Here is a 15,854-nt window from a genome sequence, read left to right as displayed (position 1 = left end):
TGAAATTTAGGAGACAGTCTGATCAACAGTGGAAAGCATGCTAGAATTTAAGTCAGGCTACTTGTACTTCATTTCTAGATCTCCAGTTACTGGCTGTGTGACCTTGCACAGATTACTTAACTTTTCTGGGTCTTAGTTTTCTCATCTGTAGAAATGGAGGATACTAATATATTCTTTGCAGGGTTATTTAGAGGATTGGATGAGATATTATAAAGGGAGTGCTGGCACAGTTCTTGGCGTGGGTTAAATATTCAATAAATATTAGTTGAACCTGAATTCTGAATTCTGTAGGAAATTGCTCTCAGCTATTATCTCCAAGAATATTTGAGAAATTGATTCCCACGAAGATGCTATAGAAAATAAGATGCAATGGCACAAAATTTAATGTTAATTGCCTTCTAAGTGTATTTGCATTTTGGAGGGTTTTTTTTTCCTTTTTTTCCTCTTTCTTTCTTTCTTTTTCCTGAAGAACTCCAAATCATCAGTGATCTTCATTGCTAGAATTAGTGGATGTTAATTGCATGAAATTCCAGGGTGTTTACCTGGGGTGCTCCCTGCTCTGAGGGGAAGAAGTAAATGCCAGGGGAGGCTTAACAATTAGTCAGCTCCCACACTGGGTGTAGCTGGAATGTGTCTCAAGCAGGCACTTCAATCCTCTATCTGGCTGTATTCTTTGAGAAGGCGTATCAAAGCTGAGCATTACCCCGGGGAATGGTTTATTCCTGAAGAGCAGGCCAGGAAAATTACCAGTGAGTGATTAAAGGAATGAATGCAAGGCCGTGACTGTCCCCTATCCTCAGAGCCCTGGACAAAAGGCATCCATTTCATAGGCCACCCTAGAGCTGCCATCTGAAGTATTCCCGCTGTCTTCCTCTTCGCCTTCAGAGTGCCCACCTGCCCCAGTTCCCCCCTTTAAGCAGCGCTTCTACTTTTTTCTCCCACTTACATCAGCCCAGTTCCACTGCCTGTTGTGCAGCTTGAAGCTGGAATGCAAAGATGGGATGGGGTGGAAACTGATCGCGGCGACATCACCCCTGGTTGCAAACCTAAGGAAATCACTAGGGCCACTATGCGCTTGAGGTGACATCCGCCTGATTTACGTCACTCTCGTGGTTGGCCTGTTTCCTTTTCTATCATTTTTTCACGACAAGTTTAAAGGTCTCGATGTTATGTCCTCACATTAGCAACGAAGGGTACAACACAAGTCCTGCCTTGCGTCCCTCTGGACTAAAAGTCAAAGTAAAGAGGAAATCTATACTAAGGAGCCTCTAGCTGCTGTTTATAGCTCCCAAAGGGTGCAAGGTAGATATTTCCACTAGTAAATTACGTTTTCTCAGGCTGGTATCCGCAGCCACTTCCAAAGTCCTGCACGTAGAAAAGACCAGGGTCTGCGCTGAGACGCGCCCTCCTCGCTCGAACTACAACTCCCAGGATGCCCCGCGACCAGGGAGTGCGCACGCGCATAGGCGGCGGAGTGGAACCAGGGCCGTCGAGTTGGGGGAGCTGTCGGCGGTGTTTCAGACAACTCCTTGGGAGGCGGCAGCAGGCAGACGGGCGGGTACTGGGAACTGAGCGGCAGGCCGTCCCTGTGGGTCTGTGAAGGAGGTCGGTGGCCCTAGTGGGCTCCAGTCAGGTAAGCCAAGCCCGTGCTTTCCAGGAAGTACGTCTGCGGGCGCGGGCAGGGAGTCGCACCGGCCATGGTGGCTGAGGCGGGAGAGGTTGCCTTCCAACTGCCAGGCTGTGAGCGCCTTCCCTACCAGTCCCTCTCGGGGAGCGAGGGGACGCTGGGGTCTGCTTCGGGGCTAACGGGCCGGGGTAGGAGCCGTGGGACGCGCTGGGCGTTGCCCGCGGTGGAGGCGCGCGAATCCCGAGTTGCTGATGAATCACTCGGGGGCCCGGCCTTGCCGGGTTCGGGACCGGACCCTTCCCCTCCCGGCTGGAGTCTGCGCGGGCCGCGACCGTGCGAGCTCGCGGTGCCTACCCTTTCCACCCCACCAAGGTGTAGCTCTGGGGACTAGCGTCTGAAAAGGTTTTTTTCACCAAGACTCCTTCAAAGGTTTCTGCTGGGTGAAAGTTGCAAAGAAGAAAAAGAGAAAAAAAAAAGTGGGGCACACCCTTTTCTTTTTGATTGAAATCTGGCTTGTCTTGCGTTCGCCGTTTTGATCTATCTGCTCTTAGAATAAATTCCTGGCTCCTGCGCAGCACAGCTGGATCCGGCTGTGAAGTTTGTATGTTGGTTTGTTTTGAGGACGTGACTGGGTCGTTACATTTTTGCTTACAGAAATTGGTGTGTTTCCTCTGCAAGCCCGCATTCTGATTACAAACAAATGAGAAACAGCCGCAGGGGGATTTTTGTTCTGGTTTTTGGTTTTTTTTATGTTTAGTTAAGAATCATATTTCCAACTTGCCCTTGGCTTCTCTTAAAACCAAAAGTCATCTGGTAATGAACACTGCAGTAAAACTTATCCCAGGAGGTCATACTTGAACAGGAAATAAGCCTGTGGAGATTTAAGTTAGTTAGGTGCGGTCTCCCTTGGTTTGTAACATTTTCATGCAGCTCATGTTTCTTTTTCTGAGAATTCCTTCAGATTTATTTTTCAGCAGATTAAATTGATTAATTAATTGGCCTGACCAAAAGTATATTAGGCTTAGAAAAATAGTTGTGTCCAACCTCATTTACCTTTGCCAGTCTCTTCTTCCTAGTCCTAGGCACCTTTTTACCCTATCACTTCTTTAGGAGCCCACAGTCATTTTATTAGAATACTTAGAATCACTTTTCTAACACATTCCTAGGAAAGGAACAAAAAGGGAAACAGTGAGATGCAGCATATTTTGGCTCGTTTAGCTTGCTTGCTTTTGAATCCCTCAGGATTTCTAGTTTGCTCATCTTTAAAATGAGGTTGTTTGGCCAGATGACCCCAAGATTGTCAGCCCTAGGTATCTGATTGTAAAAATTCATTTATTTTATTCAGTCAGGAAACACTGGCCACACCTGTCATTCCAAGCCCAGTGCTAGGCATGAAGGAACAAAACTGAGTTCTTGAGGATGTCGCTGACCTAATGCTCAATTTCTTTTAATCATGTTGTTATGACTAGTTACAAAGTTTTGTGGCATACCTTCCAGGCCAGATTACTCTCTAATTAATAACTTAACCTAAAGTTAAATACATACAGATCAAATCCAATTACAATGATCAGTTTCCTCTAATCAGAGATTTTTCAATTGTTAGCTACTGATCCATTTAAATAAAACACACGTTCAGTACAACAGAAAGGACTTGAAAGGTGTAGGTGGTGCTTCTCAAACTTTAACAGCCATAAATCACCCAGAAACTTGTAGGTTTGAAGTGGGGGCTTGGAATCTGCTGGTCAGAAAGGGAATACTGTAGTTGCAGTGCGAGGCCACACTTTGAATATCAAGGGTTGGGAGATATTTTAAGGTGTTTATAATGACAGTTTAAAGACCAGTGTTGATAAATGCTGGAGAGGGTGTGGAGAAAAGGGAACACTCTTGCACTGTTGGTGGCAATGTAAACTGATACAGCCACTATGGAGAGCAGTAGGGAGGTTCCTTAAAAAACTAAAAATAGAACTACCATATGGCCCAGCAATCCCACTACTGGGCATATACCCTGAGAAAACCATAATTCAAAAAGCATGTACCACAGTGTTCACTGCAGCTCTATTTACAATAGCCAGGACATGGAAGCAACCTAAGTGTCCATCGACAGATGAATGGATAAAGAAGATGTGGCACATATATACAATGGAATATTACTCAGCCATAAAAAGAAACAAAACTGAGTTATTTGTAGTGAGGTGGATGGACCTACAGGCTGTCATACAGAGTGAAGTAAGTCAGAAAGAGAAAAACAAATACCATATGGCAACACATATATATGGAATCTAAAAAAAAAAAAAGGTTCTGAAAAACCTACAGGCAGGACAGGAATAAAGATGCAGACATAGAGAATGGACTTGAGGACATGGAGAGGGAGAAGGGTAAGGTGGGACGAAGTGAGAGAGTGACATGGACATATATACACTACCAAACGTAAAATAGATAGCAAGTGGGAAGAAGCCGCATAGCACAGGGAGATCAGCTAGGTGCTTTGTGACCACCTAGAGGGGTGGGATAGGGAGGGTGGGAGGGAGACGCAAGAGGCAGGAGATATGGGGATGTATGTATATGTATAGCTGATTCACTTTGTTATACAGCAGAAACTAACACACCATTGTAAAGCAGTTATACCCCAATAAAGATGTTAAAACACACACAAAAAAGACTAGTGTTGATAGCTGTGATATGAGGTGCATAGCAATGGCTTTTTCCAACTCTCAATTTAAAAAAAGTAATCCTAGTCTAACAAAAAGAATTTCCTTCACAAGTTTTCTTTTTTCTCTTCTTTTGCTCCTTCCCTTCTCCTTTCTCTTTGATGTATCCTCTCAGCTTTTTTTTTCCCTCTCCTCCTCTTCCACCCTCAACTGTTTTCATTTACGTTAATTCAGTAATTCAACTTGTGTTTTGCCCCATCCTGTTCAAGGTATTGTCTTAGGCTCATGGTGAATACAGACATAGAAGACATGTTTTTTGTCTGGGAGCCTACTCCCTCTGAGATTAGGCATGTGTACTTGTTTATAGTTCAGAGCACTGTAAGAGTTGTCTGTAGGGAATAAAGTCTTGCGGTAGGAGTTCAAACGGAGAGATCTTCTGCAGTTTTCGGGGTAGGAAACAAGTGAAGTCATCTTTTTCCCACTCATTGGTCATCTGTTTTCCCCCAGGCTGTACTCTCTGTACTGTTTGAGTGTGTTTATGACATATCTACATAGAATATAGTACAATTTCATAAATTAATTTATTTGGAACTTTGAGTGAGCTGGCTATATGAAAATCAGTTAGGTCTGAGCAGTATTCTAGGGAGGATGAGAGGTGGTGAAGATGAAAATAAACCTGGATAGAGGCACAGAGGAGGACTCAGTAAAACAATAGAAAGGATCTCGGTGGTTTTCAGGTGTCTGTCTGACGTACAGTGCTCTTGTTATTTAGGATGCATTATCTTTTAAAGTTCAAATTAGCTAGAAAATTATGCCAGCTTTTCAATTGTTCTTTTTCCATCCAGAGGTCTTTATTTATTTTTTTTAACATCTTCATTGGAGTATAATTGCTTTACAATGGTGTGTTAGTTTCTGCTGTATAACAAAGTGAATCAGCTATACATATACATATATCCCCATATCTCCTCCCTCTTGCGTCTCCCTCCCACCCTCCCTATCCCACCCCTCTAGGTGGTCACAAAGCACCAAGCTGATCTCCCTGTGCTATGCAGCTGCTTCCCACTAGCTACCTGTTTTACATTTGGTAGTGTATATATGTCCATGCCACTCTCTCACTTCGTCCTAGCTTACCCTTCCCCCTCCCCATGTCCTCAGGTCCATTCTCTACATCTGCGTCTTTATTCTGGTCCTGCCCTTAGGTTCTTCAGAATCATTCTTTTTTTTTTTAGATTCCATATATATGTGTTGCCATATGGTATTTGTTTTTCTCTTTCTGACTTACTTCACTCTGTATGACAGCCTGTAGGTCCATCCACCTCACTACAAATAACTCAGTTTTGTTTCTTTTTATGGCTGAGTAATATTCCATTGTATATATGTGCCACATCTTCTTTATCCATTCATCTGTCGATGGACACCTGGGTTGCTTCCATGTCCTGGCTATTGTAAATAGAGCTGCAGTGAACATTGTGGTACATGCTTCTTTTTGAATTATGGTTTTCTCAGGGTATATGCCCAGTAGTGGGATTGCTGCGTCATATGATAGTTCTATTTTTAGTTTTTTAAGGATCCTCCATACTGTTCTCCATAGTGGCTGTATCAATTTACATTCCCACCGACAGTGCAAGAGGATTCCCTTTTCTCTACACCCCCTCCAGCATTTATAGTTTGTAGATTTTTTGATGATGGCCATTCTGACTGGTGTGAGGTGATACCTCATTGTGGTTTTGATTTGCATTTCTCTAATGATTAGTGATGTTGAGCATCCTTTCACGTGTTTGTTGGCAATCTGTATATCTTCTTTGGAGAAATGTCTATTTAGGTCTTCTGCCTATTTTTGGATTGGGTTGTTAGTTTTTTTGATATTGAGCTGCATGAGCTGCTTGTAAATTTTGGAGATTAATCCTTTGTCAGTTGCTTCATTTGCAAATATTTTCTCCCACTCTGAGGGTTGTCTTTTGGTCTCGTTTGTGGTTTCCTTTGCTAACGAAAGCTTTGAAGTTTCATTAGGTCCCATTTGTTTATTTTTGTTTTTATTGCTATTTCTCTAGGAGGTGGGTCAAAAAGCATCTTGCTGTGATTTATGTCATAGAGTATTCTGCCTATGTGTTCCTCTAAGAGTTTGATAGTGTCTGGCCTTACATTTAGGTCTTTAATCCATTTTGAGTTTATTTTTGTTTATGGTGTTAGGGAGTGTTCTAATTTCATTCTTTTACATGGAGCTGTCCAGTTTTCACAGCACCACTTATTAAAGAGGCTGTCTTTTCTCCATTGTACATCCTTGCCTCCTTTGTCATAGATTAGTTGACCATAGGTTCATGGGTTTATCTCTGGGCTTTCTGTCCTGTTCCATTGATCTATATTTCTGTTTTTGTGCAGTACCCTACTGTCTTGATTACTGTAGCTTTGTAGTATAGTCTGAAGCCAGGGAGTCTGATTCCTCCAGCTCCGTTTTTTTCCCTCAAGACTGCTTTGGCTATTCGGGGTCTTTTGTGTCTCCATACAAATTTTAAGATTTTTTTGTTCTAGTTCTGTAAAAAATGCCATTGGTAATTTGATAGGGATTGCATTGAATCTGTAGATAGCTTTGGGTAGTATAGTCATTTTCACAGTATTGATTATTCCAGTCCAAGAACATGGTATATCTTCTTCATCTGTTTGTGTCATCTTTGATTTCTTTCATCAGTGTCTTATAGTTTTCTGAGTACAGGTCTTTTACCTCCTTAGATAGGTTCATTCCTAGGTATTTTATTCTTTTTGTTGCAGTGGTGAATGGAATTGTTTCCTTAATTTCTCTTTCAGCTCTTTCATTGTTAGTGTATAGGAATGCAAGAGATTTCTGTGCATTAATTTTGTATTCTGCAACTTTACCAAATTCATTGATTAGCTCTAGTAGTTTTCTGGTGGCATCTTTAGGATTCTCTGTGTATAGTATCATGTCATCTGCAAACAGTGACAGTTTTACTGCTTCTTTTCCAATTTCTATTCCTTTAATTTCTTTTTTTCTCTGATTGCCGTGGCTAGGACTTCCAAAACTATGTTGAATAATAGTGGTGAGAGTGGACATCCTTGTCTCGTTCCTGATCTTAGAGGAAATGCTTTCAGTTTTTCACCATTGAGAACTGATGTTTGCTCTGGGTTTGTCGTATATGGCCTTTATTATGTTGAGGTAGGTTCCCTCTATGCCCACTTTCTAGAGAGTTTTTATCATAAATGGGTGTTGAATTTTGTCAAAAGCTTTTTCTGCATCTATTGAGATGATCATATGGTTTTTATTCTTCAGTTTGTTAATATGGTTTATCACATTGGTTGATTTGCATATATTGAAGAATACTTGCATCCCTGGGATAAATCCCACCTGATCATGGTGTATGATCCTTTTAATGTGTTGTTGGATTCTGTTTGCTAGTATTTTGTTGAGGATTTTTGCATCTATATTCATCAGTGATATTGGTCTGTAATTTTCTTTTTTTGTAATATCTTTGTCTGCTTTTGGTATCAGGATGATGGTGGTCTCATAGAATGAGTTTGGGAGTGTTCCTCTGCAGTTTTTTGGAAGAGTTTGAGAAGGATGGGTTTTGGCTCTTCTCTAAATGTTTGATGGAATTCATCTGTGAAGCCATCTGGTCCTGGACTTTCGTTTGTTGGAAGGTTTTTAATCACAGTTTCAATTTCATTACTTGTGATTGGTCTGTTGATATTTTCTATTTCTTCCTGGTTCAGTCTTGGAAGGTTATACCTTTCTAAGTATTTGTACGTTTCTTCCAGGTTGTCCATTTTATTGGCATAGAGTTGCTTGTAGTAGTCTCTTATGATGCTTTGTATTTCTGTAGTGTCTGTTGTAACTTCTCCTTTTTCATTTCTAATTTTATTGATTTCAGTCCTCTCCCTCTTTTTCTTGATGAGTCTGGCTAATGGTTTATTAATTTTATCTTCTCAAAGAACCAGCTTTTAGTTTTATTGATCTGTGCCATTGTTTTCTTTGTTTCTATTTCATTTATTTCTGCTTTGATTTTTATGATTTCTTTCTTTCTACTAAGTTTGGATTTTATTTGTTCTTCTTTCTCTAGTTCCTTTAGTTGTAAGGTTAGATTGTTTATTTGAGATTTTTCTTGTTTCTTGAGATAGGATTTTATTGCTCTGAATTTCCCTGTTAGAACTGCTTTTGTTGCATCCCATAGGTTTTGGATCGTTGTGTTTTTGTTGTAATTTGATTCTAGGTATTTTATGATTTCCTCTTTGATTTCTTCAGCAATCTCTTGGTTATTAAGTAACATATTGTTTAGCTTCCATGTGTTTGTGTTTTTTACGTTTTTCTCCCTGTAACTGATTTCTAATCTCATAGTGTTGTGGTCAGAAAAGATGCTTGATACGATTTCAATTTTCTTAAATTTACTGAGGCTTGATTTGTGACCCAAGATGTGATCTATCCTGGAGAATGTTCTGTGTGCACTTGAGAAGAAAGTGTAATCTACTCTTTTTGGATGGAATGTCCTATAAATATCAATTAAATCTATCTGGTCTGTTGTGTCATTTAAAGCTTCTGTTTCCTTATTAATTTTCTGTTTGGATGATCTGTCTGTTGGTGTAAATGAGTTGTTAAAGTCCCCCACTATTATTGCATTACTGTTGATTTCCTCTTCTATATCTGTTAGCAGTTGCCTTATGTATTGGGGTGCTCCTATGTTGGGTGCATATATATTTATAATTGTTATGTCTTCTTCTTGGATTGATCTCTTGATCATTATGTAGTGTCCTTCCTTGTTTCTCGTAACAGTCTTTATTTTAAAGTCTACTTTATCTAATATGAGTATTGCTACTGCAGCTTTCTTTTGATTTCCATTTGCATGGAATATCTTTTTCCATCCCCTCAGTTTCAGTCTGTATGTGTCCCTAGGTCTGAAGTGGGTCTCTGGTAGACAGCATATATATGGGTCTTGTTTTTTTATCCATTCAGTGAGCCTGTGTCTTTTGGTTGGAGCATTTAATCCATTCACATTTAAGGTAATTATTGATATGTATGTTTCTATTCCCATTTTCTTAATTGTTTTGGTTTTGTTGTTGTAGGTCTTTTCCTTCCCTTGTGTTTCTTGCCTAGAGAAGTTCCTTTAGCATCTGTTTTAAAGCTGGTTTGGTGGTGCTGAATTCTCTTAGCTTTTGCTTGTCTGTAAAGGTTTTAATTTCTCTGTTGAATCTGAATGAGATCCTTGCTGGGTAGAGTAATCTTGGTTGTAGCTTTTTCCCTTTCATCACTTTAAATATGTTCTACCAGTCCCTTTTGGCTTGCAGAGTTTCTGCTGAACGATCAGCTGTTAACCTTATGGGGATTCCCTTGTATGTTATTTGTTGTTTTTCCATTGCTGCTTTTAATATTTTTTCTTTGTTTTTAATTTTTGATAGTTTGATTAATATGTGTCTTGGTGTGTTTCTCCTTGGATTTATCCCATATGGGACTGTCTGTGCTTCCTGGACTTGACTGACTATTTCCTTTCCCTTATTAGGGAAGTTTTCAACTATAATCTTTTCAAATATTTTCTCAGTCCCTTTCTTTTTCTCTTCTTCTTCTATAATTCGAATTCGACCCCTATAATTGGAATGTTGGTGTGTTTAACGTTGTCCCAGAGGTCTCTGAGACTGTCCTGAATTCTCTTCATTCTTTTTTCTGTATTCTGCTCTGCAGTAGTTATTTCCACTATTTTATCTTCCAGGTCACTTCTCCGTTCTTCTGCCTCAGTTATTCTGCTATTGATTCCTTCTAGAGAATTTTAAAATTTCATTTATTGTGGTGTTCATCATTGTTTGTTTGCTCTTTATTTCTTCTAGGTCCTTGTTAAATGTTTCTTGTATCTTCTCCATTCTATTTCCAAGATTTTGGATCATCTTTACTATCGTTACTCTGAATTCTTGTCTTGAACTCGCCTCTCCCACCTCAGAGGCACAGGCCTGACAGCCAGCTGGAGCACCAAGACCCTATCAGCCACATGGACAGATATGTGGGGAGTTTCTTGCCTTTTGGGAAGTCTGAGGTCTTCTGCCAGCATTCAGTAGGTTTTCTGTAGGAGTTGTTCCACATATAGATGTATTTCTGATGTATTTGTGGGGAGGAAGATGATCTCCATGTCTTACTCCTCCGCCATCTTGAAGGTCTCCCCTTCAGTTGTTCTTAAATTTAAATATATATGACTCTGTCTTGATAAAAATAGTTGAGAGCCTTTTTCTTTAGGCTGTGATAGTGGTCAAAGCACTGTTGTCCTTCCTTGCTGACATTCGATTTACATGCCTTACTCTTTCTCAGTCATTTTTATATCTGACCCTCTAAAATGACAACTATAAAATCATTGGGAGGAAAATGGTAAAGAAAACAGAAAATTCTACTGAACTTCTCATAGTCCATTAGGTATGTATTGAAATTGTGAAGAATCAAACTTGATTTGCCATTTATGAAAAATTAAACATGAACAGATACAATTATATCTATGTACCTATGTACATCTGTAATCCATTAGGTGATTTGCAATAATGAAGGAATAGAGATGTCAGTAATCCAAAGTGGAAAGTAATTGAACATGTGGAGGGTGGTATTCTAGAATTTCATTTGAAACAAAATCATTATATCTTGAAGCAGGGTGCTACTTTGTATTGTTTTACTGAGGTGTAATTAACGTTCAGTAAAATGCACATATCATGTGTCCAGTTCAAGGAGTTCTGCCAATTTTATACACTGTAACTTCTACCAAAAGAGATAGAAAATATTTTTATCACCATAGAAACTACCCTCATGCCTCTTTCCAGCCATTTTCCTCACCCACCCTCCGAAAGGTTACCACTTTCTTACTCTGTATTTCTGACACCATAGGTTTGTTTTGCTTAGTCTTGGACTTGACATAGAGTCATACAGTAGTATGTGCTTTTTTGTGTCTGACTCTTTCCTGTAACATGATGTTTCTGAGATTTATCTGTGTTGTGTGTATCAGTGGTTTGTTCTCTTTTATTGATGAATAGTATTCCATTGTATGAATATACCACAATTTGTTTATCTTATTTTTTAAAAAAAATTATTTATTTATTATTTGTTTTTGGCTGCGTTAGGTGTTTGTTGCTGTGTGCAGGCTTTCTCTAGTTGTGGTGAGCGGCGGATTCTCTTCGTTGTGGTGCGCAGCCTTCTCGTTGCGGTGGCTTCTCTTATTGCAGAGCATGGGCTTTAGGCACGCGGGCTTCAGTAGTTGTGCCTCCTGGCTCTATAGTGCAGGCTCAGCAGCCGTGGCGCATGGGTTTAGTTGCTCCGCAGCATGTGGGATCTTCCCGGACCAGGGCTCAAACCTGTGTCCCCCACATTGGCAGGCGGATTCTTAACCACTCCACTCTTAGGGAAACCCTACACAATTTTTAAAAAAAATTGTTTATTTGGCCGCACCAGGTGTTAGTTGCGGCACACGGGATCTTCGTTGCCACGTGCAGGATCTTTTGGTTGTGGCATGCAGGATCTTTAGTTGCTGCACGTGAACTGTTAGTTGCTGCAAGTGGAATCTAGTTCCCTGACCAGGGATTGTACCAGGCCCCCTGCATTGGGAGCACAGAGTCTTAGCCCCTGGGCCACTAGGGAAGTCCCCAAATTTTAATTTTTAATGTTGCCAACTTTTAGTGCTGTCAGCCTTTTTTATTTTAGCCATACTAGAGGATGTAAAATGGTACCTCATTCTGGTTTTAAGTTGCATTTTCCTGACGATTAAGGACGTTGAATGCTTTATCATGTGCTAATTAGCTATACTTTATTTTCTTTTGTGAAGCATCTGTTCAAGTCTTTTGCCTGTTTTTTCATTGGGTGGTTCATCTTTTTATTGTTGTTTGCAGGAGTTCTTTATATATTCTGAGTACAGGTCTTTTGTCTGGTACGTGTGTTGGAGATTTTTTTTAACCTAGGCTTTGGCTTTTCTATTTGTTTTCTTAATGATATGATGAGCAGAAATTTTTTATGGAGTCATTTTATTAACTTTTAATTTTATGGTTAGTGTTTTTTTATGCCAATCCCCAGGGTTGCAAAGCTTTCTTTAAAAAAAGCTTTTCTTGGGCTTCCCTGGTGGCACAGTGGTTGAGAGTCCACCTGCCGATGCAGTGGACATGGGTTCGTGCCCTGGTCTGGGAAGGTCCCACATGCCGTGGAGCGGCTGGGCCGTGAGCCATGGCCACTGAGCCTGCGCGTCCGGAGCCTGTGCTCCTCAACGGGAGAGGCCACAATAGTGAGAGGCCCGCATACCGCAAAAAAAAAAAAAGCTTTTCTTCTTTAAAGCTTTCTTTTTCTAGGTTTTAGATCTTTGTTCCATCTCAGATTAATTTTTGTGTTATGATGGGAGGTAGGGGTTTAGGTTTATTTTCCTTTCATACAGATATCCAGTCGTTGCAGCAACATAGGTTAAAAAATCTTTGCCATTAGATTGACTTGGCAACTTAATTGAAAATAAGATGAGCTACTGTGTAATTTAGTTTTGCTTATATTGTCAATTTCTTAAGAAGGGTCCTGTATCTTTAAAACAAACAAAGCAACAACTTTTATGCACCTCTTCCATACTGCAGCTAGACTGAGATTGATCTAGGGCTAGTTACCATGTATTTCCTGATGGAGGTGCTAATAATGAATTTGAATTTTATTTTATTTATTTTTTGGCCACCCCACGGGGCATGTGGGATGTTAATTCCCGATCCCTGCGCCCCCTGCAGTGGAAGCACAGAGTCTTAACCACTGGACCTCCAGGGAAGTCTCTAAGTTTTAATTTTAAATGGCTTTTCTGTTGGTTGAGTTAATGGAGCCGATCTCATTTCAGTAGAAGTTGCACCCTGAGCAAGCTACAGAGAGCTTAATATTTTCCTGTTTATTGACTTGGTCAAAATAGATGTAAACATATATATACATATAAAATCCATGCATTTTAGTTTTCATCTTTCTACTGCACTACTCCAGTCCAATCTTTTTTTTTTTTTTGCGGTACGCGGGCCTCTCACTGTTGTGGCCTCTCCCGTTGCGGAGCACAAGCTCTGGACGTGCAGGCTCAGTGGCCATGGCTCACGGGCCCAGCCGCTCCACGGCATGTGGGATCTTCCCGGACCGGGGCACGAACCCGTGTCCCCTGCATTGGCAGGCGGACTCTCAACCACTGCGCCACCAGGGAAGCCCCAGTCCAATCCTTTTTGACACAGTTCCTGAATTTGTCTTGGAACAGTTTCTAAGGAGACAGGTTGGTTCTTTTTTCTTCCAGATTTTATTGACTGATAACACAATACAATGATAACATTTTTAAAAGAACGTCAGCTTAACCATGTTACTCTAATGTAACTGTTTCATTTTTCCTCATTTCCTTCCAGGCTTTGTTCATCCACATACCTATTTCTGTATGGTTGAAATCATAGTGTACATGTGCTTTTCTGTGATAACCAGTGGACATCGTGTTCTGTATGTGGGTCACCCTTGTTAGTAAAGATAAATAAAGCTGGAGATGGAGATGAGACCACTAGGGGACTTAGCAGTGGGAAATCTTGAATCCAAAGCTTAATTAAAATTGAAGTCGAACAAAGTTAAGATTTTCAAAGACGGGGTTACCCTTCCATGCAAATGCGGGACAACTTTGGTTTCCTTATTCTCTCTCTCTCTCTTTTTTTAATGTATAACAGCTTTATTGAAATATAATTCACATATACAATTCACCCATTTACAGCGTACAAGAAAATGGATTTCAGTATATTCACAGAGTTGTGCAACCATCACCACAGTTCATTTTGGAACATTTTCATCACACCAAAAAGAAACCCCTGGGACTTCCCTCACAGTCCAGTGGTTAAGACTCCAAGCTCCCAATGTAGGGGGAGTGGGTTTGATCCCTGGTCGGGGAACTAAGATCCTACATGCCACGTGCCATGGCCAAATAAATAAATATCAATAAATTAAAAGAAAAGAAAAGAACCCCCTTGACCATTAACAGTCACTACCTACTTCCTCCCAACACCCCTAGCCATAGGCAACCATTCTGCTTTTTGTCTCTATGAATTAGCCTCTTCTGGACATTTCATATAAATGGAATCATACAATATATAGTCTTTTGTGACGGGCCTCTTTCACCATTATACTCTTATAGTTTGCTCTGAGAATCATATTACAAGGTAGGTTCCTCCACAGATGTGCACACTTTTTGACCTGTAGAGAGATACACTCCCTTTGGTACATATGCTCAAACACTTACACCTACTCACTAAGGGAGGAACACAAACACACCAAGACGAACTTACAAACTAAGGTAATTCATACATGGAGATAACCCTTTACAAATAAACAGTTTCATATCTGGGCATATCTAAGCACTAATATCACTACACGTACGCACATGTGAACACAACTCCTGAAGCATATGTGAGAAAATGGGTGAGAATATGATAAACTGGGAGGAAAAGAGGCCTGAGTGGACAAGAGTGAATGAGAGTGTGATGGCAAGTTGTGTTTATTTCAAAGTGTATTCTCCTGGTGTTTAAAACACTTTCTAGAGCTCTTCATATTTTAAACCAGTACCAATTGTCTGATATGTTTGTATTATTTAATACGTATATAGACTTGTAGGAAAGATTGTTGTAATTAGCTTATTATATAGCAGTCCTTTTGAGCAGGATGTTATTAACTGTAAAGTAGGGGATTTGCACATGGAAAAGTATAACCAACAAAATATTTTAGTTCCCTGGGTGTGGTGTTATCATTTTAATGAGGAGTTGTTAAGGAATATTTCCTTGATATGCATACCAGTGAAAAGAGGATACACTGTAATGTATACAAACGTATACATTATAAGTCTAACATCTTCAGGCAACCCGTACCCTGGAGCAAGCGTGGCAAGATTTGATATAACCCCAGGATTTATTTTTGTTTGTGGTGGGCGATTATTAACCCAAGTTAGTATTCTTAAAGAATTGTTCCTTTTTTTTCTTTCTTTTGTCTTTAATGGCCACTGGGATGCTTGCTTGGCTTGAGGGTGGGATTAGAGGGGTGGGGAGATGGGGAAGAAAGTTTAATTTGATTGGGAAATATCAATAAATGATTATTTAAAAGTCAGCCCCCCCACTTTTTTTCCAATCCTTTGTCCCAAAGATCTACAGTTTCTTAGAGAAAATCACAGAACCATACACAGAAATGGACCTCGACAGATTTGCACATTTTTATCTCTGCAAAGCCTTCTGTGCAGCTCGGCCCTTCTGTCAGCTATCAGCACACCCTCTACAGCTGCTTTTTCTTTGCCACTTTTCTGGAGCCCCCATTACTCCTCGTCAAATGATCTCACTTCGTACTCTCCTAAGATATCAGACGACATCGCAAGTGAACTGCTGGATATAGTTTGCTCCCCACCACAGGACAGCCCGTGTCACTGCATTCAGCTTCTTAGCCTTCCCATCTGACATATTCTCTTTTCTATCTTTTCCCACTGCCAGATAGGAATTCTGGCTTATAACTGCTTTTGAATGGGATACCAGGGGAGCCTCTGCAAAGAAATGTTCTATCTGGTCCCTGAAAGATGTGAAAGGATTTGAACATGAGAAAAGGTAGAAAA

The 15,854-nt window shown here is 40.3% G+C and overlaps 1 protein-coding gene across 2 annotated transcripts in view; it reads left to right on the top strand.

Annotated features, from left to right (window-relative positions):
- The first annotated feature begins 1,480 nt into the window (after positions 1-1,480).
- Positions 1,481-15,854, top strand: part of TMOD3 (tropomodulin 3) — an 84,852-nt gene continuing 70,478 nt past the window's right edge. For both annotated transcript variants that reach the window (XM_030850342.3, XM_030850341.3), the window contains exon 1: positions 1,481-1,633. The gene's annotated coding sequence lies outside the window, so the exon portion shown is untranslated. The remainder of the gene's footprint in view (positions 1,634-15,854) is intronic.

The sequence above is a fragment of the Globicephala melas genome, chromosome 2 (assembly GCF_963455315.2).
Source record: "Globicephala melas chromosome 2, mGloMel1.2, whole genome shotgun sequence".
In the NCBI taxonomy this organism is placed as follows: Eukaryota; Metazoa; Chordata; class Mammalia; order Artiodactyla; family Delphinidae; genus Globicephala; species Globicephala melas.
Note: the sequence above shows the minus strand (reverse complement) of the source record. Positions and strands in the feature narration are given on the sequence as shown.